At 46.5% G+C, this 27692-nt stretch overlaps 1 long non-coding RNA gene across 1 annotated transcript in view; it reads right to left on the bottom strand.

Annotated features, from left to right (window-relative positions):
* Positions 1–1093: 1093 nt before the first annotated feature.
* LOC149750424 (uncharacterized) overlaps positions 1094–27692 on the bottom strand; it is an 83105-nt gene continuing 56506 nt past the window's right edge. The window contains exon 4 of the long non-coding RNA XR_016394611.1: positions 1094–27692. This is a non-coding gene — a long non-coding RNA (uncharacterized LOC149750424).

Below are 27692 nucleotides of genomic sequence, written 5' to 3'. Positions count from 1 at the left end.
TCCAAAAATTAAAGCACTCCCTCTCCAGTCTTAAACAATCCAAAATTATGTCCTGTTCTTGTACCCAGCTCCAAGACCAGGATCTCTGGGTCATGCGGACTCCTCTCAATGAGGTCCGGATATAGCACCTAGAGTTCGACATCCTTCGGACTAAAAGATAGACGTAAACACTCCCAACATATACAGCAGTGTTCTTGCATACAAGAGTGAAGAGAAAATAGGATAATACAATAGAATGTCTCAATTGGAAATGAGAAGGGGAAACAGAGGCCATGATCAGCAGCCCTCTTCCTACACTGTGTTCTGCTGGACAGAATGAGTAAGGACTCGTGCGCTAGCAGCGAGTGGGGTCCTTACCGGCCCATCTGACAACCACGGTTCTGCTCTCTGAGAGGATCCCCTCTGCCCATTGTCTTCCATTCCCATCTGAGGAGGGACACCGGGGAGGATCTTTCAGGACCCACTCCCAGATGGCGCAGGCTGGGCAATCCAGGCTTGCCCCAGGGCTGAGCAATCACAAGCCCTGTTAGTCGTGCTGAGAGTTCTCTGGCAAAATAACTCCCTCAGAAGTGCAGTACTTAGCACTCTTTCAGTCAATTTGCACTTGGCCATTTCATGGGATATTAACCAAAGCAAGAGATATTGTCCTTAATCTAGACTCTGGCCTGGGAGTTTGGTTTCCTAGCAGCAGCTTGAGGGCTCTACCCTCCTTCTCAGCTTAATGGCCTCCATTTTCTCCTCTGCATCAGTGAAATTCAAAACTGGAGCCTGGGATGGGAAGGCTCAGCTAATCTGCTTCTTGCCCTGCAGCTCAGGGGATAATTATTATTTTAATGAATCATTGATTTGCACTCTCACAACCATCTCTCTTCTTCCATAGCCTATGGTTAGAAGATTTGTTTTGTGTTATTGACAGAAGTATTGAAATCACACATGAATTATCACAAAGTGAGCGCACCAGTGTAACCAGTGCCAGGTCAAGAAATAGGACAACATCAAGACCCTCGAAAGCCCAGACAGACCCCCTCTCCTTCTCCCCAGGGTCTCCATTCACCTCATTTCTTTTTTATTTATTTTTATTTATTTATTTACTTTTGGCTGCGTTGGGGTTTCGTTGCTGCACGCGGGCTTTCTTCAGTTGCAGCGAGCCGTGGGTACTCTTTGTTGCGGTGCGCAGGCTTCTCATTGCGGTGGCTTCTCTTGTTGCGGGGCACGGGCTCTAGGCACATGGGCTTCAGTAGTTGTAGCACGCAGGCTCAGAAGTTGTGGCTCGCGGACTCTAGAGCGCAGGCTTCGTAGTTGTAGCGCATGGGTTTAGTTGCTCCGTGGCACCTGGGATCTCCCTGGACCAGGGCTTAAACCCGTGTCCCCTGCATTGGCAGGCGCATTCTTAACCACTGCGCCACCAGGGAAGTCCTCACTTCATTTCTAACCCCATACATTGTTCTTGCTTGCTTTTGAAGCTTACATAAATGGAACCCTAAGGATGTGTTCTTTTATGTCAAGCTTCTTCACTCAAAATTATATCTGCCAGATTTAGTCCTGCTAGTGACTATAGCAATAGTTTGTTCATGTTCATTGGAGTATAGTGTTCATTGCAATTATTTACCCATTTGCTGTTGATGGGCGTTTAGGGTTTTCCAATTTGGGACTGTTGTAATATTGTTGTGTCTTTTGGTACATATGCACTCATATATCTAGGAGTGGAATTGCTTGGTAATAAGATATGCACACATTCAATTTTAATGGATAATACCTCACTTTTCCAAAGCACCTATTTACATTTCTACCAGAAGTGTCTGAGGGCTCCAACAGTTCAACAACACGGGTATGATCTGTCTTTTTTATTTTAGCTGTTCTGGTAGAATCTATACTGGAATCCCCTAGCTGTTTTCCTTGCATTTCTCTCATGACAAGTGAGGTTCGGCATTTCCCCATGTTTATTTGGATATCCCCTTTTGTGAAATGTCTATTGATCAATCCTGCCCACTTTTCTATTGGATCATCTCTTGTTTGCTTATAGGAGTTCCAGATATGGGTGCGTTGTCAGTTGTATGTGCTGTAATATCTTCTCCCATCCTGTGGCTTGTGCTTTCACTCTGCCATGATGTCTTCTGATGACCATGAGCATGAATGGCAATCCAGCTCAGGCTCCTTCCTGGTTTTAGCCTTATCTTCTGTTCTGTTTCTAGTGTTCCTGCTTTTGCTGGAACAAACGTCATCATAAGACAGAGAACTCACCTCTTCCAATCCTGCAAGGTATACTTTTACCTGACTCTCAGCTATGAAAGGCAGAAAAGGCCTCTTTCATCACACATATTTTTCTTCTTTTTCTACTTCTACTTGGACCAACTTTGAGAGAAGCTTGTCTCTTTCTCATAAAAGCTCACTGAGAACTTTAAGAAGCAGCCAACACATTCTACAGCCTGAAAAGTTCTGGAGAGGGTGTGGAGAAAAGGGAACACTCTTGCACTGCTGGTGGGAATGTGAATTGGTACAGGCACTATGGAGATCAGTATGGAGGTTCCTTAAAAAACTACAAATAGAACTACCATATAACCCAGCAATCCCACTACTGGGCATATACCCTGAGAAAACCATAATTCAAAAAGAGTCAATTACCAAAATGTTCATTGCACCTCTATTTACAATAGCCAGAAGATGGAAACAACCTAAGTGTCCATCATCGGATGAATGGATAAAGATGTGGCACATATATACAATGGAATATTACTCAGCCATAAAAAGAAACGAAATTGAGCTATTTGGAATGAGGTGGATAGACCTAGAGTCTGTCATACAGAGTGAAGTAAGTCAGAAAGAGAAAAACAAATACCATATGCTAACACATATATATGGAATCTAAGGAAAAAAAAATGTCATGAAGAACATAGGGGTAAGACAGGAATAAAGACACAGACCTACTAGAGAATGGACTTGAGGATATGGGGAGGGGGAAGGGTAAGCTGTGACAAAGCGAGAGAGTGGCATGGACATATATACACTACCAAATGTAAAATAGATAGCTAGTGGGAAGCAGCCGCATGGCACAGGGATATCAGCTCGGTGCTTTGTGACCACCTGGAGGAGTGGGATAGGGAGGGTGGGAGGGAGGGAGACGCAAGAGGGAAGAGATGTGGGAACATATGTATATGTATAACTGATTCACTTTGTTATAAAGCAGAAACTAACACACCATTGTAAAGCAATTATACTCCAATAAAGATGTAAAAAAAAATTTTTTTAATATATACACTAAAAAAAAAAAAAAATTCAGTTTCAAATGGCACACGCTCTGAGTCCCACGAGAGAACGGGCAACAATTTAACTAGCTGCCTTGTTAGCATAACTAAACCAGCTAACTTCTCAGCCAGGGATAGACAAACCCTCACTGGCCTTAGATGGTACATTTTAAAGTCTATCACTTGTAAGACTTCACTGCTAGGTACTGGTAACTATGAGGAATCATTCACAATTCAAACCAGCTTATGTGAAAAAAAGGAGGGGGCAGATTTATCAGGTCATGTGACTGACAGACTCCCGGTCTGTCATAGCTGCAAACAGGGGTAAAGCAATTTCATTTAGACCAAGTTTCTCCTATCATTCCATTTTACTTTCCTCTGTGTTAGCATTGTGTGTCATTCATGGGAATTTTCTGGTGGTGCAGTGGTTAGGACTCCATGCTTTCATTGCCAAGGGTGCCGGTTCAATCCCTGGTCGGGGAACTAAGATCCCACAAGGCGCATGGCGCAGCCAAAAAAAAAAAAAGAAAAAAACCAAAGTAATAACGTGTCATTCGTTGTATTAGCATGTGTATCATTCATGTGTTCAGGCAGGCAGGCAAAATAGCCACCAACAGCTTTAACTGGCATGCTATCTTCGCAGACTCCCAGGGTAAGGAGAACGTGTCTCTTCCTAATAGTTCAAACAGAAGTCCTGAAATTGAGCCTCAGATCATGTTCCCACCCATGGAATTCTGGAAGAGTCCCTTCCCCCTCCCTCCACACCCAGAGGAGAACCAGTATGCATCACTGAGGAGGCCCAGTGGATGTCAGGCAGGTGAAAACAAGAGATATTCTCAAAAGTCATTTACCAACTGAAAGCATCTTAATAACTTGGGGCAAACAGTATGACTTGCCTACCCAGAGTCCGTTTCCCCTAGTCCTTCTTCCTGGCTGATGACATCTCCATTTTGTTTGCTTGGAAATATGCCCAGTTTCAGGCCACGTTTAAACTAAGATTAATAAACACATTTCCTTTTTCCAGATTATTTAATGAGTAGAGTCATAACAAACTCTGGTCGATAAGACAGAGAGAAAATCTGCTGGGGAGGTGTGGCTCTGGGAAAGATTTTTCTCCCTTAAAGGAAGAGAGGTCCATGCAGCGAGCTCACTTGCTGTCCTGCCCACCCCTGAGCCCGCTCTCAGTTCCTGCCTCTGGACATCATTACATGAGGATGTGATGCCTGGAGCTGCTGCAGCCATCTTGTGAACCATGAGGGGAAGGCCAAGAGAATAAGCAGACATGTCAATTCAGAGCCCTTGGTGTCATGGAACTACTCACCCAGCTCTAGAACTACCACATCCAGGCTGCTTGTGAGGAAAACAGTATGTACGAAGCCAGGTTTTCTGTTTCTCACAGCTATGTACTTCCTAACTCTTCCATGACTATTTGCCACAAACACATATAACCCTCTCTTTATGCAGCAGTGGCAGGCAAGGAAGAGGCAGGCATTCAGTCAACCATCCATTGTTGAGTTAAACCTATCTGTATTGGGCTTCCCTGGTGGCGCAGTGGTTGAGAGTCCGCCGGCCGATGCAGGGGACACGGGTTCGTGCCCCGGTCCAGGAAGATCCCACGTGCCGCGGAGCGGCTGGGCCCGTGAGCCATGGCCGCTGAGCCTGCACGTCCGGAGCCTGTGCTCCGCAACGGGAGAGGCCACAGCAGTGAGAGGCCCGAGTACCGCAAAAAAACAAAAAACAAACAAAAAATCTATCTGTATTATCGCCAACCCATAGTATACAAACAGAGGACTAAGAAAGGAACACAAGCCACGGATGCTCTTCCTCCCCATTTCTCTACCACTCTTTCCCTTTCCCTTGAATTAGGTTGGATGATACTTAGCCCTTTCTGACCTACAAAAAAGGGATTTCATATGGTTCAACCTAATATCTCTTAACCAGTCAGGATGCCCTTTTACACCCTTTTACAAGGCTGTCTCTGTGTTAACAAGTGTAGAAACAGAGAAATTGTTTCCTTCGTTTCCTAGCCACGGTGAATCTTTGAGTAGCATTCGGAAAAAATAATAATAGTAAACAGTGCTAGAAGAGATGCAACAGAAGTGCAGCTGTTGTTGAGTCACCCTGGGGAGCAAGCTTCCTGCCCATCAGCTGGGTTCCCAGCCTTGGTCTCTGGTTACTCTAGACTAGCACACTATCCAACAGAACTCTCTACAGTGATGGAAACATTCTACTCTGTACTGTCCAATATGGTAGTCACTAGCTGTGTGTGACTACTTGAGTCATATGAGCACTTGAAATGTGGTCTAGTATGATTGAGAAACTGAATTTTAGTGGTATTTAGTTTGAATTAATTTCAATTTCAATAGCCGCATGCTGGCTAGCGGCAACCATACTGGACAGTGCAGCTCTAGATTTTAATTAACTGTCTCCACGGCCTCTTTTCAATGGCAGAAACTGACCTTGGTCCTGCTCCATCTTTTCCAGTAAAGCTAAATCTTAAGGTAAATATGACCTAAACAGCAGACTACAGAAAAAGCAATAACCAGCCTGAATCCTGAGCTAAGTCTGGGTGGAGAAGGCCAAGGCTGTGTATTTGTGCCCTAGTCGCTCAATAGGAAGGATGCTCACTGCTGGGCAGGATGTAATACACAAAGGCTGGAAAACCAGCAAGTGTTCTGGCTCACTTCTCCCCAGAAATCGACTTTGGGGAAACTTCAGGCACTAATATCATCTCTTCTGTTTGGAGTTTTATTTAAGGGTGATGAGGAATGATGGTGACCATTCATTCAGTTTGTCCACAAGTTTCTCAGCCTCAACTGGGGTAAAACCAGATCTGTTGCCAGAAATGAAAGTGTCTGTAAATTTCTGTCGTCCTCTTTCCCAGCACAGAGCTCTGCTTATCGCAGCACGGGTCTGAGATGGAGCTAAAAGAACTTCATATTCATCCACTCGTCTATTAGTTTAATGTACTGAGTGTCTCCTACAGACTGAGCATCGTCATATGCCCTGGAGATACAGAGATGAGCAGAACAAAGTCCCTGCATGCATGCAGTTTACTTTTGAGCGGCTCATTCTAGGAAGGCTTTTTGGAAATTACACCTGGAATAACCCTGCAAACTCAACACAGATTCTTAAGCAAGTTACCCTGGTAGTTTTCCTACTGAAAACTAGGTTCCTTTGGAGAAGAGCTTAGTATTCTAAGTAATTTGGCATATGCTCTATTCATTTGCACCCCTTTCAATTCCAGGATCTCTCCTGGGCTATCAGAGCAGGCTTCTAGTTTGGGGTTTCATTTCAGAGAACTCCTGAGATGTGTTGCATGTATCATGGCAAGGAAGGTCGCATGTATCATTAACACGTGTTCCATGCAGGACCTAGGAATAGCTTGATTCCTCAGAACACCCAAGGAAGTGGATGAATGTCTCAAAGGCTCTGTGGTGAGCAGCTCAAGACACCAGCATTCTCCTCTGATCTTTCCAGAGTCTCAAACAAGCTCATGCTTCTAAACTCTGATCAGAAGACTCCAGGACTAGATATCTCTACGATGTACTTAAGACTTCAGGCTTATGCTGAGAAGAGTCCTAAAAAAAGACATGGTCAGTATAGATCAAAGGGTACAACTGCGGGACAACTTGACTTACAAATTGACTGCAGTGACTTCCTGGTCAATCTGTGTGTAGTCCTGTTACCGAATTGGTTGACTGGACCCGCGCCAGAGTCCCCTGGGCAGAGATGGAGGTTCTTTTTCCAATCGGATTCGCCTAGCCAATAACAAAACGGATGCTGAGACTGGAACAGCACGAGCTTTATTCAATGGCCATAAAAATGGAGAAGCAGGAAACTTGTTCACAAATCACAACTTCTCAACCCAATTCAGGCGGAGACATCAAATATATAGGAGGATCGCAGTAAAAGGGAAGGGTGTGTGGGGGGAATATTCATGAGTTATCCAAGAACAGGGGTGTGGTTTAGACCTGGAACTGATGCAACTCTCCTTTTCAGTCCTTGTATGGGCTTTTCCAATTGTTGTCCTGGCAACCCTCAACTGTCATGGTGCTGGTGGGTGCGTCATACCATGCTAATATGTCACAATGAACATATAAGTGAGGCTCAAGGTCTACTGGAAATTAAATCTTCTGCCATCTTGGGCCTAACTGGTTCTAACTAGTTCTTGATTTTTTTCTCTTTGAAGCTTCCTCCTGAAACTTACATAAGCGTAATTGGTTTCTATTCAAGGGAAGGGCAGGGGTATGATTCTGGGGCAACAGCCTTCCTAACAGTTTCATTCATTCACTCACCCAAAGAATATTTATTTGGTGCAAACCTTCCCAGAAATGTACTTAGTGCAGGGGGCTCAAAGATTTTTTTTTTTTTTTTTTTGCGGTATGTGGGCCTCTCACTGTTGTGGCCTCTCCCGTTGCGGAGCACAGGCTCCGGACGCGCAGGCTCAGCGGCCATGGCTCACGGGCCCAGCCGCTCCGCGGCATGTGCGATCTTCCCGGACCGGGACACGAACCCGTGTCCCCTGCATCAGCAGGCGGACTCTCAACCACTGCGCCACCAGGGAAGCCCAAGATTTTAAAATATGTGGTATCTGATCTTAGAAAGCCCTTAAAGAAGACAGACTAATAAATAAATTATAACAGAAGGGAGACAAGCACCAGGAACAAGACACACAGAGACTGGGTACCTTTGGGAGCAGAGAGGAAAAGCTCTGAGCTGAGGTTTGTGGGGAGAGGGTGTCCGAGAAAGCTTCTCAGGGGAAGCCAGCCTGAGCTGAGTCTTGGAGAACGGTCTGAAAATGGTGTGATTTTGCAGTGGTTCTTAACTGTTACAGCGCATCAGAACCAGCTGGGAATGGGTCAAAGCCTGAGCCCATTCCAGGCCAATTAAATAAGCACCTTTGAAGGGAAGTCCCGGGCACAGGTGTTTTCTAAAGCTCCCAGAGGATTCTGATGTGCAGCCAGGGTTGAGACCCACTATTCTTGGAACTAGAGTGACAAGCAAGTGATGCCTCCTCTCTGTTGACCTTCTCGGGTTAGCATGGAACCAACACAGAATTAAAACTAAACAAACAAACAGAACTGTAGCTCACATTCATTGCAATGAACTAGCACAGCAGAAGCAAACAATTGCTTCACACCCCAAAAATAGGCCCTTGCATTGGCAAGACCAAGACACAAGAACAATTCAGCAATGGATGGTTTATGTGGACAAAAATTATGGCTGAAATTAAATGGTTCTGGAAAAACTTGAACCCCTTCGTCTGGAGGAGATGCTTTACAGATTAAATGTACTTCCAACTTAACCCTGATCTAAGCCTTAAAATCAAGGCAGCACAAAACCAGCGAAAGAAACCGAAGTCCTGGCCTATCCACGTACACCCCAAGTCCCACATTCTCTACCCCCCTGAGAAAACTTATACTCAAATGCAACCAAACTAAACACCTAGAGTCTGAAAGAAGGAAAATTGGGGAAGGAATGAAGAGAAGGGCATAAAGGACAATAAGAGGTTCAAAAAAAAATTTTTTTTTGGATTCTGCATGTAACCCAGCATATTCCTCTTTCTACTTTGTGTTATGTATCTTTACAAAAATAGAATTTGCCAGCCGGGATCAGCCCATGGATTATGTTGTTCGAAATCACGGTTCCTGCAGCGAGGGCCCATGGCTAGAGCGCCAAAGGAAAAGAGCGAGACAATTCGATGGGAGTGAACCGTGTGGGCTGCAAGGAGACCTAGCCCCTCCCGGACCCCCTGGCCAAGCAGGTAACAGATGCCCTGCTCTTTCCCTGGCAGGTGTCAGTCCCCTAATTGGCCAGCCCCCATACAAAGGTGCTAATGGGTCTCCTAACAATCCTTGGCTCTCTTAAAGTACAGCTTTAATATTTACATCCCGATCTTATTCTTTCTGTACCTGCCTCAAACTGAGCACACCCAACGAAGAATACCTGTCTTTGGGGTGTTCATTTGATAACTTTTCTTCTTAGTGAGAATCCTTGGTTATTAAGAACCTGTTTCCCCATCCTGAATCCTGCACTAGGGCTCCTCAATTTTTTTGTTGTTAACCTTACCTTCCTAGGGTTTGTCGTCTGCGTCACAGGGTTTTTTTTTTGCAGGACAGGAGTAAAGAGAGGCTCTCTTCCTATCAGAGAATAAAGATGCCCCATGGGTGATATAAATTCAGAGTCAAAGACCCTGAATAAAACATTAGATAAACCCAACCTGGTCCTTATGAATTGCAGTGTTCTCCTGCCCTGGGAGGTATGGGTGATACCTAGGGAAACTAATAATAATAGTAACACCCATTAGTAGTAGTATAGCTGTTATCATCATTGTCATAATCAATAATAACACTAATACTAATAAGAAGACTGCTTTGCCTTCCTCAAATAAACCGCAGTCAACAAAGTAAGGCATCCGCTTTAGTAAATGGGCACATCCTACAAGTTTTGAAGGGTTTCACTGAAGTGGGTGTTGAACATTGGAAACTTGTTTAATGGTATAGTATTCAATATATGCATTACAGCTATAAAGCCTCCTGAGCTCATCTCTGGTATCTCCAAATCCGGAGTCAGCAAGTCGTCCAATAATAATCATAGTAATAACTACCATTTATGAAGTGCTTACGGTATTCAACTGCTAAGCTAAAGCGTTACAAACCTTATCTCATCTGCAAAACAACCCGAGGGGGTAGGTATTATCATTAACTCCTTTTATAAATGATGGAACTGAGGCCTCCCTGGTCGTCCAGTGGTAAAGAATCCGCCTTCCAATGCAGGGGACACGGGTTCGATCCCTGGTCGGGGAAATAAGATCCCCCATGCCGCGGGGCAACTAAGCCTGCGCACCACAACTACTGAGCTCGTGTACCACAAGCTACAGAGCCCGCACGCCCTGGAGCCCGCGCGCCACAACTAGAGAGAGAAAACGCACACACCACAACTAGAGAGAAGTCCGCGGGTCGAAGTTCGCATGCCATGATGAAGAGCCGGCACCGTAACGAAAGGTCCCTCATGCCTCAACGAAGACCCCGCGTGCCACAACTAAGACCTGACGCAGCCAAAATAAATAAATAAGTAAGTAAATAAATGATGGAACTGAGGCTGAAAGGGTTAAAATAACTTACCAAGGTCATACACAAGTCATATCTGGTGACATGGAGCGATTAGACCCAGATCTGCCACATCTGGATCTCAAGAGACATCAATGTGGAAAGCCTAGAGAGGACTGAATTTGGAACCCAAAGGCTGGCTTCTGGCCCTGCGCAGGCTGCTTGTGTCTCCAAACCTCCATTTCCTCACGGTAAAACGAGGCCAGTCCTTCTGCCCTGCCTGTGTCACAGTTATTGCAGTGACTGAATGAAAAAGGACAGCTCTGAGGGCAGGTACCAAGTCTGTCTTGCATCCCCAGTGTTTTGCACTCAATAAATGTTTATTGCAGTAATAATGCATCCAAAAGCGCTTAAAAAGCTGTAGAACATCATAAAGTACAAACATATGAGATTCCTGAAGCACTAGAGTCTGTGGCCCCCTTTGGTGAGGGCCGGCTCTGCTATTGCAGCCTCCCCGGAGGGTCTGTGGATTCATGGCCAAACCTCAGGCCTCCAAACATTACAAATGGACACCCTCTCCAGTCTACAAATTACAACAGGGAACCATCATCCTGCTGACTTCCTAGAGTTTGGCCCCAGGTGTGGTCCAGATTCCTTAGCCCCTTCCAAATGGACCCATCATCCCTAGGGTCCAGCAGAGTCATAACATCTTCACTGGGTTGCCAGTAATGACATTCCAGCAACTCTCCTCAGATATGCTCCGAAAAAGAAAAACAAGAACACATTTCTCCTCAGAGAGAAATGCCCTAGATGCTGAGGTACCAAATGCCTATCCACGGAGGTACTTCAACCCTTGTGAGGCTGAGACAAGCCCCGCCCCAGCCTGACAAAAACACTGTGTGTAGTGTGAGTTTATGCATCTTGGTTTACAGGACAACTCAGATAAATATGTTCACGGCCTGTCATTTCTGCACACTTCACAGGCTAATATGCCCTGAGAACAAGCCTCCCTCTGAGGTCTGTTCAGCTCCACAGGAACCCAGGTCTTCAGGGTGCATAGGGGTCACCCTCAGCCCGTCAGCCTCCATCAGATCAGAAGTGCTGAGAGGATCAGGGCTGGGAAGCAGGGAACACAGGAGACTGGGATGAACACACAAAACCCAAATATATCCCATAGCCAGAACTCTCATATTTGCCCACCACAATACATGGGATGCCCCATCTCCAGGATCCAGGTGAAATCTGCCCCACCCCACTCTAAAAATAGCGCCTCACTTCCCAGGCCCTAAAATAGAAGCCCGGCTGGCGGGAGTGGGTGGGGCCATCAGGCTTTCTACCTCTGTCTCCTAAAACACCCCTAGGGGGCCCAGGAAGGCCTCAAAGGAGAGAGGGTGTCTCCCTAGTGCTGCCTGGGGACAGATCATCTAGTGGGGATGATGCCAGGATAGCAGAGGGTAAGAAAATGTGCTGCAGAGTTTGTAGGCTGCCCCATCTGTTCAGCGCTGTTCTGTCCACAGGTGCCAAATGGCCCATCGGCTCCTGCCGGGCAGGCCAGCGCCAGGGCCCAGGCACCTGGAGAAGTCTGTGGAGACCTCTCCCAGAAGGGCCAGGCCGCACTGTCTGGGGAGGTGCAGAGGGTTCACGCAGGCCCAGCCCAAAAGGCCAGAAGCCCATGACTCTTCACGGAAGCACATTTGCTTTGAGATCTAAGAATTTGCCGTCTGTGGTCTGTGGTCTTGAGCTGGGCTCTGAAAATACAAGGATGAATAGGATGCCACGCCCGTCCTCAAAGTTCACGGTCTCGTGTAAAAACCACAGATGGGGCCAAATGGTAGGGTTTGTAGGTGAATATAAACTGAGGCTACACTGTGAAGGGCTTCATGTGCTAAGCCAAAGCGCCTGGATTATATATGTACGCTTGTGATCTCTAGATTTTGTGGGTTGCAAAAGATGATCCAGAGGGTGAAGGAAGAAAATATTAACCTTTCCATATATTTATCTCTATATAATTGAATACAAAAATAAGATTCATTAATATTCACCATAAGCAACGACTTTCACACCTTCCCTCAGTCCACTCCTCAGTGATGATCACACATCACTGAGGTTCTCTAGGGATCTTGGGGATGTGTGGACATTGGCGGACAGTGGCAACTTCGTTTCTAGGTTCTCTTTCAGCACCACATGACCTACTCCAGATGAGCCTAGGTCAGTGGAATTACAGAGCGGATCCAATTTTTAACTAAACTAACCATTGCAAAAAAGGGGCAAAAGGCTTACATTTTTTTTCTAAAAAGAAAACATGGATTGAAGTAACAGTGCAAGACCAAGAAAAACGAACACCAAGAAAAAGGCAGCCCTGACACATTGTTAGTCAGCCACATTACAAGGGAAAACAACGACAGTATAGTCAGATCTCACAGGTCAGCCAGAAAGTTTTTAAGTTACCCAGAAGACGATTTGAAATGTAGCTTTACATTTACTGTTGGTAATGAACCCAATCTTAAGCGTAAATGGGGCCCGAGATATTAGCGAATGACTGTAGAGAAACTGTTGCAATTAACAAAGCATTTTAAAATACTGTTTACATTATCTTTAGTATGTCTTCTCTGAATCTTTATGCATAATGTATTGGTACTGTAATGCATGTATAAAATTACAAGTAAATGAGTATACATCTGCTGGGAGTGCATACTCAACACATTTCACTGCCAACAGTGGGCATTCAAAACGTCTTGGAAGCCGCTGCTCTAAGAGATACAACCCAGAGCTAGCCTAGATCCCCATCCAAATCCCCCTGTACTTCCCGAGGACTTCTTTGGCTTTCATACTCAGCAACAGAAGGAAAATTGTTAAGAAGGGAAGCTAGGCACTGCCATGTTCACAACTTTGTCAAAGACCATCCCGAAGCATAAGACCTACCGGTTTAACCAGACTGTTTCCGCCATGGCCACGTGCCAAAGAGGAAACAGACCCAGCTAAATTCAGCTCCGCAACTCACAGAGATTTGGGGCAATTCACACCAATTCCACGCATGCAGAACAAAGGCTATGTACTGGGTGCTTTTGTTTTAATGTTAATTCTTTATCTTAACATGTATTTGAGGAATATTAACTTTCTATTTATGGTCATGGTTTTCTTTTAAACTCAATTCATGTACGTTTTCTATGAGTGGGTGTCAGAACACTAAGCAAATAATTTAGCTGGAGCGCAGATTCACATGTCAAAAATTGAGCGGTGGGATGGAAATGACTGTAGATTCGGAAACACTGGACCAGATAACCTCTATCCAGTGCCCAGGTCTGAAACTCTGACCATCCTTATCTCATACAGATAAACTCAAATACTGTAAAGCTTTTATAGCAAATAATAGGACTTAGACATGTATAGTTCAGCTCAGGTTTTACCCATGTCTTATAGTCCATTCAGGCTGCTATAAGAAAAATACCACAGACTGAGTGGCTTAAACAACAAACATTTATTTCTTACAGTTCTAGAGGCTGGGACCTCCAAAACCAAGGTGCCAGCAGATCCAGTAACTGGTGAGGGCTTCCAGGTTCTTCTGGCTGAGTCCTCACATGGTGGAAAGGGCTGGAGCCTCTTTTATATGGGCACTAATTCCATTCATGAGGGCTCCACCCTCATGACCTAATCACCTCCCAAAGGCCCCATCTCCTAATACCATCATATTGGGGGTTGCAGTTCAACGCACAAATTTTGAGAACACAAACATTCAGTCCATAGCACTTGGACCCAAGGAACTCTGGCTCTCGATTTAAGATGAAAAAAATGCAAATCAAAGGATGATGAATGACATGGCTCTTTGTGGTGACAGCTTCTGTGGCTTGGAGGCAGGGCCCCTGATCTCTGAGCCCAAGACCCTCACAGGACCCTCCCGGGAATTCCTAATATCGCTGGGCAGCTTTTTGCTTCTTTTTCCAGAAGAGGGGAAGGGGTGGTTTATTTGTTCTTTTAACAAAGAACATTCTCTGCTGTTCTGCTGTGGAATCTATTATAGAAAGAAATGGCCAAATCCCGGGAAAGAGAAGACAAGCAAACAGACTAATAAGAACGTAAGCTGGAGGCCCTGTCGCTCAACCAGGCTCCATCTCCCAGCAGAACTGTGCAGGTTTGGTGCCCCCTGCTGTCCCCTTCCTGCCTGTGTCTGTGTCCTGTGTTCCCCTGTGTCCTGTGTTCCCTGTGTCCTGTGTCTTGTGTATCCCATGTTCTGCCAGAAACAGACATCCCAACCATGGTGGGCAGGAAAAATCACTGCAAAATGAGCATTTAACAGTGGAATGAGGGCACAGTCTTGGAAAAAGGCATCTGAAACATCAACGACGTAAAATCCATGACTGTTAAGAAAATCGAGTGCAGTGGGGTAGCTCTGCATCTCCATCCCTCACCACTATAGTGAACTGCTGTGTGATTTGAGACGACAGCAGAACCTGGTGAATGTCCTCAGTTAGGCAGCCCCAGTGTCACCTGGGTGTCCCAAGAACACAATTGCTGTCGTGCCAGCCCCTGTGTGCCTTGAAGAATCATCTCTTCAAGAAATTAATACGGTTCTACACGGAGCTAGGAGGCACTGTAAATAATACAAAGGGTATTTAATACAGACTAGGGGCAAGGGTCAGGCTCTCAAAGGTTTTCCATCTAGGAAAAAAAAAAGATAAAAACATAAATGGCTAAATAATATTAGTCACCATTTATTGCCAGCCATTTACCATTATCCCCCATGTTAACAATGCTGTGAATTAATCATTGCCCAGGTTACAGATGGGGAAACTGAGGCTCAGAAAGGCCAAAGGACACAGGCCAGAAGTGGAAGAGGCAGGTCTCAATCCCTGGCCGCCTAACTCCAAACTCCATGCTCTGCACTCACATCCTCTATGGCTTGATTCTGTCACACAAGGGGTTGGGGGGACTACAGCCACCAACGCTGGTGCACACAGGCACACACTCGCATATCCATGAGGGTGCATATCCATGACAGGGTCACCTCGGGACTTAGAGGAAGGTCAATGAGTGAGATGGGAAATATACAAATGTTTTATTTCTTTTCTTTTAAAAACAATCAAGGTTTGAAACCCACAAATAACTCATGGTGTGTTGTTAGATAAAAATAGTTTTAAATGCTAATAAAAATTGTTAATTATAAAAATGTCAATAATTGTTCATTTGGTTGGTGGGTGCGTGGCTGTTCATGATATCTGTGTGGCTCCATATTTTTAAAGAATTTTCCTAGATAATATTTTTAAAGAAGAAGGAAAGAAACTGGAAGGGAATAAAAGTCCTCCAAGGATCAGAATATGAAATCATGAAAACCAGTCTACCCACTTAGCAATCACATCTGAGTTTGACTGTGAAACCACAGGTTCAATCCTGGTGGAAAAAATTCAGCTATTTACACAGCAGCTTTCATCTGGGGACCTCTGAGCACTTCACAAACACAAATTAATGGCACCTCCTGTCACCTCCTAAAAGATGGAGGAGTATTTTACAGATGGTTAAAGAGAGTCTGGGGAAAATGAAGTGTCTTGTCTAACATCACACTCTGAGATGCACACTGCATTGAGTCTAGAGATTTAGAAACTTGACAAGCAGCCCTCTGGCCTCACCCCGGCTGTGATGGTATCCCTGATAAAGATGAACGGGCTACAGCAGCGGCCGCTCCCGTTCTCTTCCTGATAGAGTCTAATGCACTGCACCTTAAAGGAACAGCCCTTACAGAGAGGGCAGCCTCCCTTTCTTCACATTAAGCCTCATCTGAAAATATCCTTCCACATAAATAGAGATCTTTTTCAGGGACAACCCAAACCACATCCTCTGGCTTTTATTTTACACGTCCAGCCAGGCTTTTTTAAGCGCTGGGCTTAGGGTGGAATGAGGCAGCTCACCTCCTTTCCCATTTCCCCTTCTCTTGGCAGACTGGGCGTGGCAGGAACAGGGTAAGCCCTCAGCCTCAGGCCTCCACTGCCAGGGGAGGTCTGGTCTGAGCAGAGCCAGTACAGAGATCACTGGCTCCAGAATCCCCTTTGGAGCCATAGGAAACATCTCTCAGTGTTGATCCTGGAACCCATCACCTCTTACGCGTTCCTCTTTCCTGCCTACCTGATCCCACAGCACCAAGGGCAAGGCATTGGCCAGGACACTATAAGGTTCTGGCCCTTACCGTCTCAATTGCCTCAGTTCTTAGCCTCCTGACTGGCCTCGGTGGCTCCAGGCTGGGACTGCAATAGTTCTGAAGCACAAATCTGACCATGTTGGGCCCCCACTGAAAACCTGATGCCTCCCCACCAGTGGAGGATGGAATCTACAGTCTGGGGCAGGTAGCACCTGGCTCCCACTGAGCCCTCCAGCCTTGCCTGCCTCTGCTCCCCCTTCCCAGAAGCAGAGCCCCTGCGGAGAATTCCCCGTGGAGCATCCAGACACTTCATCCATGTACTGGTCAAGAGGGAGGAATGCAGGGTTCAGTGATCAAGTTTAAGCAAGGCAGGAGGAAGGGGGTGGCCAAGCCGCAAAAAGCCAGTGGAGTTCCAAACTGCAGACACCACTGCCTTCTCAGGTCTCCTGCCCCAGGGAGAGTGGCCACGGCTTCCTGGATTTGCCCCGGGAGACACTGGCACAGTTCACTGAAGCTCTGCGCATGTAACGAGGCCTCAGGATGCTCCTCAGGCCCGGATGCTGCCCTGGGAAGGCCAGGCTTAGGCACTACCATGACTCCGGCACTGAGACTCCTGGGTGAGGGAAGCCCCAAGGCGCCCAGAGGCGCCCAGAGCCTGAGCACCTGCCTCATCACTTGGGCACCTCACATGCACAGCTTTAGAGTCCCCTTGTGACCAAGAGAGAGCCGTGGAGGATTCTCCCCTGGAGGAGGAACACGATCAGATGGGGGGTTTGCAGAAAGACCACTCTGCCAGTTGCTTGGGTGCAGGGAGACGACCTGGGAGATGATAACAGGAGTCTGGGGGGAGATGGCAAGAGCCTGAACTGTGGCAGGGCCCTGGAGTCAGGGAGAAGGGTGCTGGGTCTCCAGGGCTGGGTGATGATACATGCCGTGGGGGAAGCATGGAACCAGAACAGATAGAGGGAACTGAGAGGAACACCCATGGCCAATAAACCAGCAGTGATGGGGGTTTTACTTACCATAACATTTGCCCAGCAGTAACTAAGGGCACTCTTCCCGTTTATTATCTGACACATTTTACCACCAGTCTTTGCTCAGATGCCTAGTTCCACTACTAAACTGTAAGTTGCTTTATGATAAAAATCTTATTGTATTGAATTCTCTGGTGGTCCAGTAGTTGGTACTTGGCGCTTTCACTGCTGGGGGCTGGGGTTCAATCCCTGGTCGGGGAACTAAGATCCCAAAAGCCACACGGTGTAGCCAAAAAAATTTTTTTTAATTTTCAAAAAAAACCTTTCCTTTCAAAAAAAAAATCTTATTGTATTTATGTCTGAACCCCCGGGTCTAACACTGTACCTCACATTTAGTATAATAAGTGTTTAATAAATAAAGTCAATAAGGTCTCACCAGCATAAGAGAACATATATAGATATAAAATTAATGAGAGAAGCTGGAAGGTAGAGTTAAACTGTATTTTAAAATGTTGAATTAAAGGGATAGTTGTATATTTGATACTGTAAGTAATGGGGAGTCATGGAAGTTATATGAGAAGGACAGCAATTTGATCAGAGCTATGCCTAGGAAAACCAAACTGGCCAAGATGTGTTCGAGAGATTAGAGCAGGGAGGAACTGGAAGCGAGATCAGTCAGAAAACTATAGCAATATTTTATCATAAAGAGCTCCTGCTGAGAGTATCACTCATGGCCTGTGGCCCCATTCTACAGAGTGCAAGCCAAGTCACTGCCCATTAACTTGAAAATCACATCCCAGGAATTCCAATTAGGACAGACACAAATACAATATAAAATCCAACTGTGCTAGTTTGAATACTGGTATTTGCTGGGAAAGCCTGCTCCTTCAAATGCCAAAAGCATTTACAACTCTCCCAAGTCTGAGCCTGTGCCACCTTGGGAGTTTGAAGAGGCCACATCTGGCTTTAAAGACCACTGTCTAAAAAGAAACATAGAGAATTGGAAAGGAGGGAAAAGCTTGTGTTTGGTGGTAAATGGGAAGGATAGGTTTCATGTCAAACCATCTAGCTTCTATTTTTTAAGACTCCCCATCACCAAACACATTTCAGGCCTGGAGTCTCACAATGCTTACATATAACAGAAAATTGGGGCTAAAGTGGAAATACCTCTCATTTGTTACTCGGGTACAGCAGATGGCCTGCTCCTGATATTCAGGGAAATGGACTTTGCTTGCAGAGAGAAAAGGCTACAAAACAATGAAGAGCTGTCCAGGATGTGCAGAAATGCTTAACCCCTCGTGCACAGGCATCAAACGTGTACACGGACGATCAACAGCATTTCTGGTCCATCAGGGACCAGGCCTTGTTCAACTTCATATCTCCACAGTGCATGTACATAGCAAACACCTCTAAATGCGAATGTCTATATAACCGGTTGAAGAAGTCTCGACTCAAGGTATAAATTTAAATTGGTCTCTCGTACTGATAAGCCTATGAGGTTCCCGCAGTTCAACAAGAATCCAACTGGGAAGCAAGATACCAGGTAGCTGCTTTTGCAGACACCCTTTGATAAAAGAGCAGGGATGGGGGTGAGTTTGAAGTTCAGACCGTGTTATACTCAAAGGCTTTTGGTTCAACAATGGGCCCTAGTTGACAAATCAGGCTGCAGTATCTAGCATCATGGGGGTGTATTACATCAGAGAAACACCAAATATATGCATTTGACAAACATTTATAGAGAATTTATTATATTCCAGGCACTATTTTAATCGCTTTTAAAATATTCATTTAATTTAATGCTTGTAATAAACCCAGAAGACAGGTGCTATTATTAACTTCATTTACTGACGAGAAAACTGAGGCACAGAGAGGATACTTAGCCTGCCCAGGGTCACAGTGCTATTAAGTAATAGACTGAAGATTTGAACCCAATCTGTTTGGACCCAAATTCTGTGTCTTAACGCTAACACCTGGCCTCATACATGCCTATTTTGGGGGTAGATTAAAACGTGATCATTTTCTCCCTAGTCCAATGCTGGGCATAGTCTGATGGCTAAATCCATGCAAAATTCCAGTACAGAAAAAGGTCTAATGTAAAAATGACTAATTCCATTTCCCAAGGTTGGCTGCTGGACATGGCGACTTGTTGCTCCCCTTCTGATCTCACATTGTTCCCCGAAAAGGGCTAAATCAGGTTTAACTTCAAGGGAGGCCTTAGAAGTAGGGATGGGGCAAACCCCATTCTCATCCATCCTCCCCCGTGCAAATGCCCCCGGGAGTGACACGCACACTGAAACTCAGTCCACCGAGCAGCGGAGTCCATGACTGCCAACAGATCCCTTACTACTGGAGCCAGGAGGAGGGAGGAGGGTGTTACAGGGCAGAACCCTGATGCCTGGCAGAACAGAGGCCAAGCCTGAAGGGGAAGGAGCAAAGACAGTCAAAACGGAATGTGCTCCGTTCAGAACTCTGCCCAGAGTGTTTCACATTCCACTGTTCTGGGACAAAGAGGAGTGGCTGTGTGTGCACAAGATGGGAATGCAGCCCCTGTCCTGGGGACTCACACCAACACCACTTCACTGCTGAGTTTGTGGCTGTGTTTAACATCCAGCTGCCTTTGTCACAAAGGAATTTTATTCCCAAGAGATTCACTCATCCCAAAAGCTTCATTCCCAAAGGATCATAATAAATCAAAATTCTATGAACCAAGATTCCTAAAAATAACCAAACTTCTCTAGACCTCGGGCACCAACATCTTGCCGACTGGGGGCGGGAGAGAGGGTGTATTTTCCAAGTGGCAAACAAGACTAAGCCTAATTCAAGCCAAGCGCTTCAAGAGATATAACCAAACTTTTAGTGCAATAGGTCACAGGGATCAAAGTACTACTTTCAGTTAAAGCTCTGACATATTCAAAGTATTATACTTTGCACCCGCAGATTTTTTTTGTCATCAGTTGACAGTTCAATTTTGTCGAACACCAAGAGTTCGTATTGTGTCAATATACCCAGTAAATGAAATTAAAGTTCAGAATCTGTTCTGCAAAGACAGTGTGACTAGAAGGCACAAACAGTAAAAATAAAATGAAATAAGACCTTAGATTCAAACAGGCCTGCACTGGATTCCCAATCCTGGCAGCTGTGTAATCTTGGTTAACTTAATCTCTTTGGGCCCCAGTTCTCTTGTTGGTAAAATGGGGATAATTATAACTGCCCTAGGGATTTGATCTTCCTGTAAGAGTTAAATGAGATAACCTGTACATTAAATGAGATAATGCAGTACACCGTGCTGCATACAGGTGTTTCTTTTCCCTGTAAAAGCAATATGCCAGAGAAGCAATATGCCATCATTGTCAATCTGCAAATTTACAGACGAGTCAACCAAAATGGGGAGAAAATATATTCAAGGTATTTATTGATTACCCAACACACGTACACCACAATTCATGATATGATGAGAAAACAGAAGACATGCCTGCTTTTAAAGAGCTTACACTCAAGACAGGAAGACAAAATGTTCACATTAAGCACCTAGCAACATAAAAGTCATAACGAACCTCGACTGAGCACTTACAATGTGCCGAGCATGGTGCTGACTTCAGGAATAAGGTCTCATTGAATCTGCTTAACAACCCAATGAAGTAGTTACTGTTATTCCCCATTTTCCAGATGAGGAAACTGAGGCTTAGCAAGGTTCAGTTGCTTACCCAAGGTCACAGAGCTCATATATAGGCTCTGAACTCAAGCAATCTGAATCTATAGATATGACTTAGATACAACAGAGTCTTGGGTGAACTCGGAGGTAGATTAAAGTGGAGTTAGGCTAGTGACACAAGGCTTCTTGGAGGAGTTGAGCTGGGCCCTAGAGGAAAAAATGGGATTTGGACTGGCAGAGGAAGCAGAATGAGTAAATCACAGGAAAAGCCTCCCACTGAAGGCACCAAAGGACCACAGGAAGAAAGGGAAATTTTCTTAGGGGGAAAGGAAACTAGAAAGGGAATCCCTTTACAAAATGCTGCTTGGAACCAAGAATTTCAGCTGGCCTGACATATAAGAATAATGTCGGACTTGCATGGTGGCGCAGTGGTTGAGAATCCACCTGCCAGTACAGGGGACACGGGTTCAAGCCCTGGTCCGGGAAGATCCCACACGCCATGGAGCAACTAAGCCGGTGCACCACGACTACTGAGCCTGCGTTCTACAGCCCGCAAGCCACAACTACTGAGCCTGTGCTCTAGAGCCCAAGCTCGGCAAGAAAGAGAAGCCACCGCAATGAAAAAGAAGCCTGGGCACCTCAACGAAGAGTAGCCCCCGCTCGTCACAACTAGAGAAAGCCCACGCCCAGCAACAAAGACCCAACGCTGCCAAAAATAAATAAATTTACAAAAAAACCCAAAAAAGAATAATTTCTCACATCTTTAAAGAACACACCAGGGTTTACAAAATGCTTACACAAAATCATCCCACTTGGTGATGACAAGAAGTAACATTTATTGAGCAACTTATAATAAAGCAGGCACTGTCCTAAGCTCATTCCAGCCTCAACAGGACCCTGTGAGTTAGGTTCTATTATCGTCCTCCCCAGATGAGAAAACAGACGCCAAGGTCAGCTAACATGTGGCAACAGTAGGGTCTGAACCCAGATCTAACCTTGGGAGGCATCATTCAACCACGTGGTCCTCAGAACAGCCCATTTGGTAAGCAGGGCAAGTATTACTGCCATTTTTCAGGTGAAGGAAGTGAATCTCAAAGAAAGGAAGTAACTTAAGTTCACTCCGTTAGAACCAAACCAGGTTTGGTGGCACCTACTCCCTGATATCCCCTCCCCCAGCCAGGACAGGCCGCCGAGTCCCCTTCCTCCTTCCCGTGACCAGGTGTAAAATGGGACTCCTCTCGAAGAAGGGAGCGCCTGTTTGCCTTCCCACGACCCAGGGGTCTCCGGCTTCCCCGCGCCCCGCCCTCCCGGTAGCCGGTTGTCTGGCGGCCGCCAGGGCCCCGCATTTGTGCCTCTGGGCCGGGCCTGTTATTTCACAGGAGTTGGCACTCCCTCCGCTGCCGCTGCCGCTGCCGCTGCCTCTGCCAGAGAGAGGGGCTGGGTCGGTTTTCCTGTCTATCTCCCCTGCAACAGCTGTGTTTTCAATAGGGACTCTCCTGCTCGTCTCTCCTCGTGGGAGGACCGCACTCCCCTCCACTTATTAAATACCAGGCTCCAGTGTGCAACAGCCGTGGCAGGGCTGTGCGAGGATAAGATTAGGAGGGGGGGGCCCCGCCCCTGTGCGGTGGGCGGGCACCGAGGAGGCGCCGGGCTGCGGCTGGGTCTGGACAGCCCCGAGCACAGGCCTCCCCTGGGCCGCCGCCTGTGCTGCTTTGGGGGCTGGGAGGCCCGGGCTGTCAATTTCACCACCTGGAGACCCAGGGGCTGCAGGCAGCATGGCCTTCACTCTGCAGGGAACCCCGGGGCTTCGCCCATGCCAGGAGGAAGGAAATGAAAAGGGGGAGCGAGACAGAGACAAAGGGAATGAGGAAAAGCCAGGGAGGAAAAGACAGAGGAATTCCGGGCCAAAAGACTAACACGGGAGAAAGAGGCCACTAAATGTGCTGCCCGCCTGGCTTTCAAACAAGTGTGAGGCCCGTGTCTCATACCCTGCTTAACAAATAGGAATTTTAACTATACAACGTGAAGTTTTACACAAAAGGTACTACGTCGTGGCCTAAATAGTGTACTGGCTTTGGGCAAAATAAAGACCGTTCTCCTATCCTCCTCCCAAAAGGGTGGTGATTTCACCCTTGCAGAAGTCTCCCAGGTTTCCGGGACCAGGTTCTCTCCCCGGGAGGGAGCCGTGTGTTTTAGAACAGATGCTGTTCCTCTTCCTCCCGAGGCTGGCACCTGGCTTCCTTCCCGCCCCGCCTCCTCTCCCTCCCCAGGCCCTACCCCCCCTTCCTTTGCCCCCCACCACTCTACCTGGCAACTCACACATTTTCATCATCCATCTCACCCTCCCCTCCACCTTTTCTATCTCTCTGGCTCTGTTCCTCACCATTCATATGGTTTTTTTGTTTGTTTTTGCTTTTTTTTACATCTTTATTGGAGTATAATTGCTTTACAATGGTGTGTTAGTTTCTGCTTTATAACAAAGTGAATCAGTTATACATATACATATGTTCCCATATCTCCTCCCTCTTGCATCTCCCTCCCTCCCACCCTCCCTATCCCATCCCTCTAGGTGGTCACAAAGCACTGAGCTGATCTCCCCGTGCTGTGCGGCTTCTTCCCACTAGCTATCTACCTTATGTTTGGTAGTGTATATATGTCCATGCCACTCTCTCACTTTGTCCCAGCTTACCCTTCCCCCTCCCCATATCCTCAAGTCCATTCTCTAGTAGGTCTCTGTCTTTATTCCTGTCTTACCCCTAGGTTCTTCATGACATTATTTTTTTTCTTAAATTCCATATATATGTGTTAGCATACGGTACTTGTCTTTCTCTTTCTGACTTACTTCACTCTGTATGACAGACTCTAGGTCTATCCACCTCATTACAAATAGCTCAATTTCATTTCTTTTTATGGCTGAGTAATATTCCATTGTATATATGTGCCCCATCTTCTTTATCCATTCATCCGATGATGGACACTTAGGTTGTTTCCATCTCTGGGCTATTGTAAATAGAGCTGCAATGAACATTTTGGTACATGACTCTTTTTGAATTATGGTTTTCTCAGGGTATATGCCCAGAAGTGGGACTGCTGGGTCATATGGTAGTTCTATTTGTAGTTTTTTAAGGAACCTCCATACTGATCTCCACAATGGCTGTATCAATTTACATTCCCACCAACAGTGCAAGAGGGTTCCCTTTTCTCCACTGCTTCCTTTCAGTGGTTCGAGAGGGGATAAAAGCTTTCCTTTAGGTTTGCCAGTGTTTAAATTGCTTCTGAAAACACCCAGTGGTAAAGACTATGAAAAGGGGACACTCTTTCTCAACTGATTGTTTATGCAGAACTCAGAGGGACTACAGGCAGGGGGTGCTCGGTAATTTCTAGACTCCATCCACCTGGTCCGCATCCTGGCCCTCCCCCTAACGCTTCTTGGCGGTACAGCCATCCACCTCCCCAGGGCTGGCTAGTGTAAGGTCACCTTCACCGGGGCAAAGGTTTTGCCCTCTGCTCTCCCAAGCCAGGGGTCTCTGAAGCAGGCAATGTGGGCTTAGCTATGAAGGAAGGAGTGAGCCTCCACATCAGAGGCTCTCAACTCCTGCTGCACTGCTGCCACCTTTCAGGAGACCTGGGCTTTCTGCTTCCAATGATGCCCCTCTTCTCTTCCCGCTACATCATCCACATGGAGTTTCTACAAGGAGAGGCCCTCCGCTGCCCAGCTGCTTTCTCATAGGTAATTTCTGGCCCCAGTCTCACCGCTTATTTTATCTCTGCAGATATTCACTTGGGATTCTAATTTCCATTTCATCGAGCCAGTAAAATGACTCGATTCCCTCATGGGCGAGGACTCCGGGGAGACAAGAGCCTCGATCAGGGCGCTGTACTCAGCACCCCTTTGGATTCTGCCCACAAGTGGTACCCCAAAGGAGGACCCACTCTGGCAAACCATCCTGAACAAGGCCCGCCGTTTCCTAGCCCTTCTTCCTTCTTCCCGACAGTCCCCATGTCCATTTAGGTGTCCATTCAGTGCTGGGGGAAACTTCTGATGTAAGGAGGAACCTCGTAGCAGCACATCTCACTACCACGGGGTTTGGTGCAGGAGTAAACAGATGACATAAACAAGTCTAATCAGATTGAAGATGGGTTAGGAATGCTGGGGCAAAGACGTTCTGTCTTTCTTTAGAGACATGAACAAAGAAGCGCAAAGCCCAAGAGTTGCTGGCAATCGTCTTGGGACCGTGAGAATCAGACCGAAAAAAATTGGGTCCTTGGGGAAATTGTTGAGCCTAGCTTTTCATTTCTTGATGTTCAAGAGATGACCTGAAATCATGTATAGCAAGAATTTGGGGGGAGGCATGGAGGGATGTAAAAGACATTGAAACTTGAAAGGTATTAGAGGGTTAAATCATGAGAGGCATAGGTTCCTTGTCCTATGCTAAGGGATTGGAGTTCATGTAGGCAGTGGGGAGACCCCACTGAAGATTGTTGAGGAGGGGAGGTGGCACGATAGACTCTGTTTAAGGAAATTAACTCTGATGGCAGGATGAATGATAGACTGCAGGGAAGAGAGATTAGAAGGAAGAAAATGTGATTAGTAATGAGTCTGGGAAAAGGACATTTTATCAAGTCACCCCAGATGTCAACCTTGCCAGGAGTGGGGAGGGGTAAGCAAGCAAAGATACTCCTACGGCAACCCCTCTGATGAGTACCAAAGGGCTTTCCTCTGCCCTTACGGGCGTACAGTGTACAGCTGAGGGTCCAGATCCTAATATTGTGATGCCTCAGGAGGCTGTCCAGTTGTCTTAGAAGTTTCAAATAACAGGAATTTAAAAAATTTTTAAATCTAAGACAAAGTTAATTCTAATTTACTTAAATGTTACTTAAACCAAGAATATTTTAAAGGGTAGGGAAAAGAATACACCCCCAAACAACAAGCTATAACAAAGTGTCTTCACTGCCCAAGGGTAGGGAAAGGAATACACCCCCAAACAACAAGCTATAACAAAGTGTCTTCACTGCCCAAGGGTGTGAATCACTGATCTAAATCATGGTCCTCCCAGGTCCCTTCCTGCTGGGAGCATCCATCACAGCTCGGGTTCCCAGGCCCCTTGGCAGCTGCCAGTGTGCTAGGACTTTCTGGAGCCTGTGCACAGTAAGGGGCCTCCAGCACTCACGAGGCTCCATCCCTTACATCCACGGGAAGATGGACATCTCTCCTGGAGCAATGTAAGCATCGTCACCTTCTCATACTAGACCTAGAGAGTCCCCGTTCCCTGCTGCCCTTGCTGCCCCACCGTTCCAGCGCTGCCTTGGGCTGATAATGCCAGGGCAGTGATGGCCCACACCCCCATATATTGCCCTCTGCCTCACAGTTTCCTCCCCTGTGCTGTACCGGTGGCTTGATAACCTGGCTGTTCCCATCCTGCCTCACTCTCCAGTCTTTCCCACAGGCAGAATGCCACCTGCATTCCAAAGCGACTGTTTGATTTACATAATTCCCATAGCTTTCATTGCCAGCTTCCTGTTTTTGTAAACTCCTGGACAATTTTTTCGTTTCATAAGAAACAAGAGCCTTGGCTCACAATCAACCCTCAACCAACCTAGTCCCTCTGCATCAAAGGAGACAGGGAAGCTTCTATCTGATGGTTTCCCTTCTTGTTTTAGAAATAGAAGCTTAAAAAACACCCAGTGGTTTCCAATCCAGAGGGTTTCATACAAGCTTTTGACTTCACTGGTTACTGGCTTCCTGTTAACAGAAAGAAGTTTCAGGCTGAGTCAGAGAAGAGAGCCAGGCCCAGCCATGATTCATTAGTGTTACTAATGACACCCCTGCCACCACCAACGACCACTATCAGTGCTGCCTCTGCTGAGGCTGCTGTGGCCTCCACGTTAGCCTAAAACTAGGAGAGCAAGCAACTGAAGCTGTTTCCCTGACTTTCTCTTCCAGATGGTATAGCAGTCAGCACAGGCAAGCTGGCCTTGGGAAAAGGAGACCAGATGGGCCCTGAATCAGGGTGACCACAGGGATGCCCAGGAAGGCACCACTGCTTCCAAATAACTTCCCACTTCACCCCACCCTCCCTTTTCGCAGGGCCTGATGATTCCTCCCTCTGAGTTTTTTTTGGTCTTCCTTTAAGATACAAAGACGGCTTAAACAGGCCACTCACACCCTAATATGATTCATGTGATGAACTCACTTTGGAAAACACACTTGAGAAAAGCAGATGGAAGAGATGCAGAAATGATAACCCAAAAGGCTACCAGGCCAGCAAAGTGACACAGATGTCAATTACTTCTCAGTGTTGCCCAGGACCAGGCTTGGCTGCCAGGTCAGCAGCTGGGAAGTCTCTCACCCCTTTGCCATGACTCTAGTTTGGGGATTTCTCCTAATTCCAAGGTCCTCTCAAAGAGCCCCAGCAAAGAGCAATCCATGCAGAAGTTGCTTAATAAATGCACGAATGGGCTTCCCTGGTGGTGCAGTGGTTGAGCGTCCGCCTGACGATGTAGGGGACGCGGGTTCGTGCCCCGGTCCGGGAGGATCCCGCGTGCCGCGGAGAGTCTGGGCCCATGAGCCATGGCCACTGGGCCTGCGCGTCCGGGGCCTGTGTTCCACAACGGGAGAGGCCGCAGCAGTGAGAGGCCCGCGTA

This window comes from Delphinapterus leucas, chromosome 1 (genome assembly GCF_059928025.1).
Source record: "Delphinapterus leucas isolate spDelLeu-1000000601 "Yukka" chromosome 1, BTC_Dleu_Yukka2, whole genome shotgun sequence".
NCBI lineage: Eukaryota > Metazoa > Chordata > Mammalia > Artiodactyla > Monodontidae > Delphinapterus > Delphinapterus leucas.
This window is presented reverse-complemented; position numbering and strand designations above follow the sequence as displayed.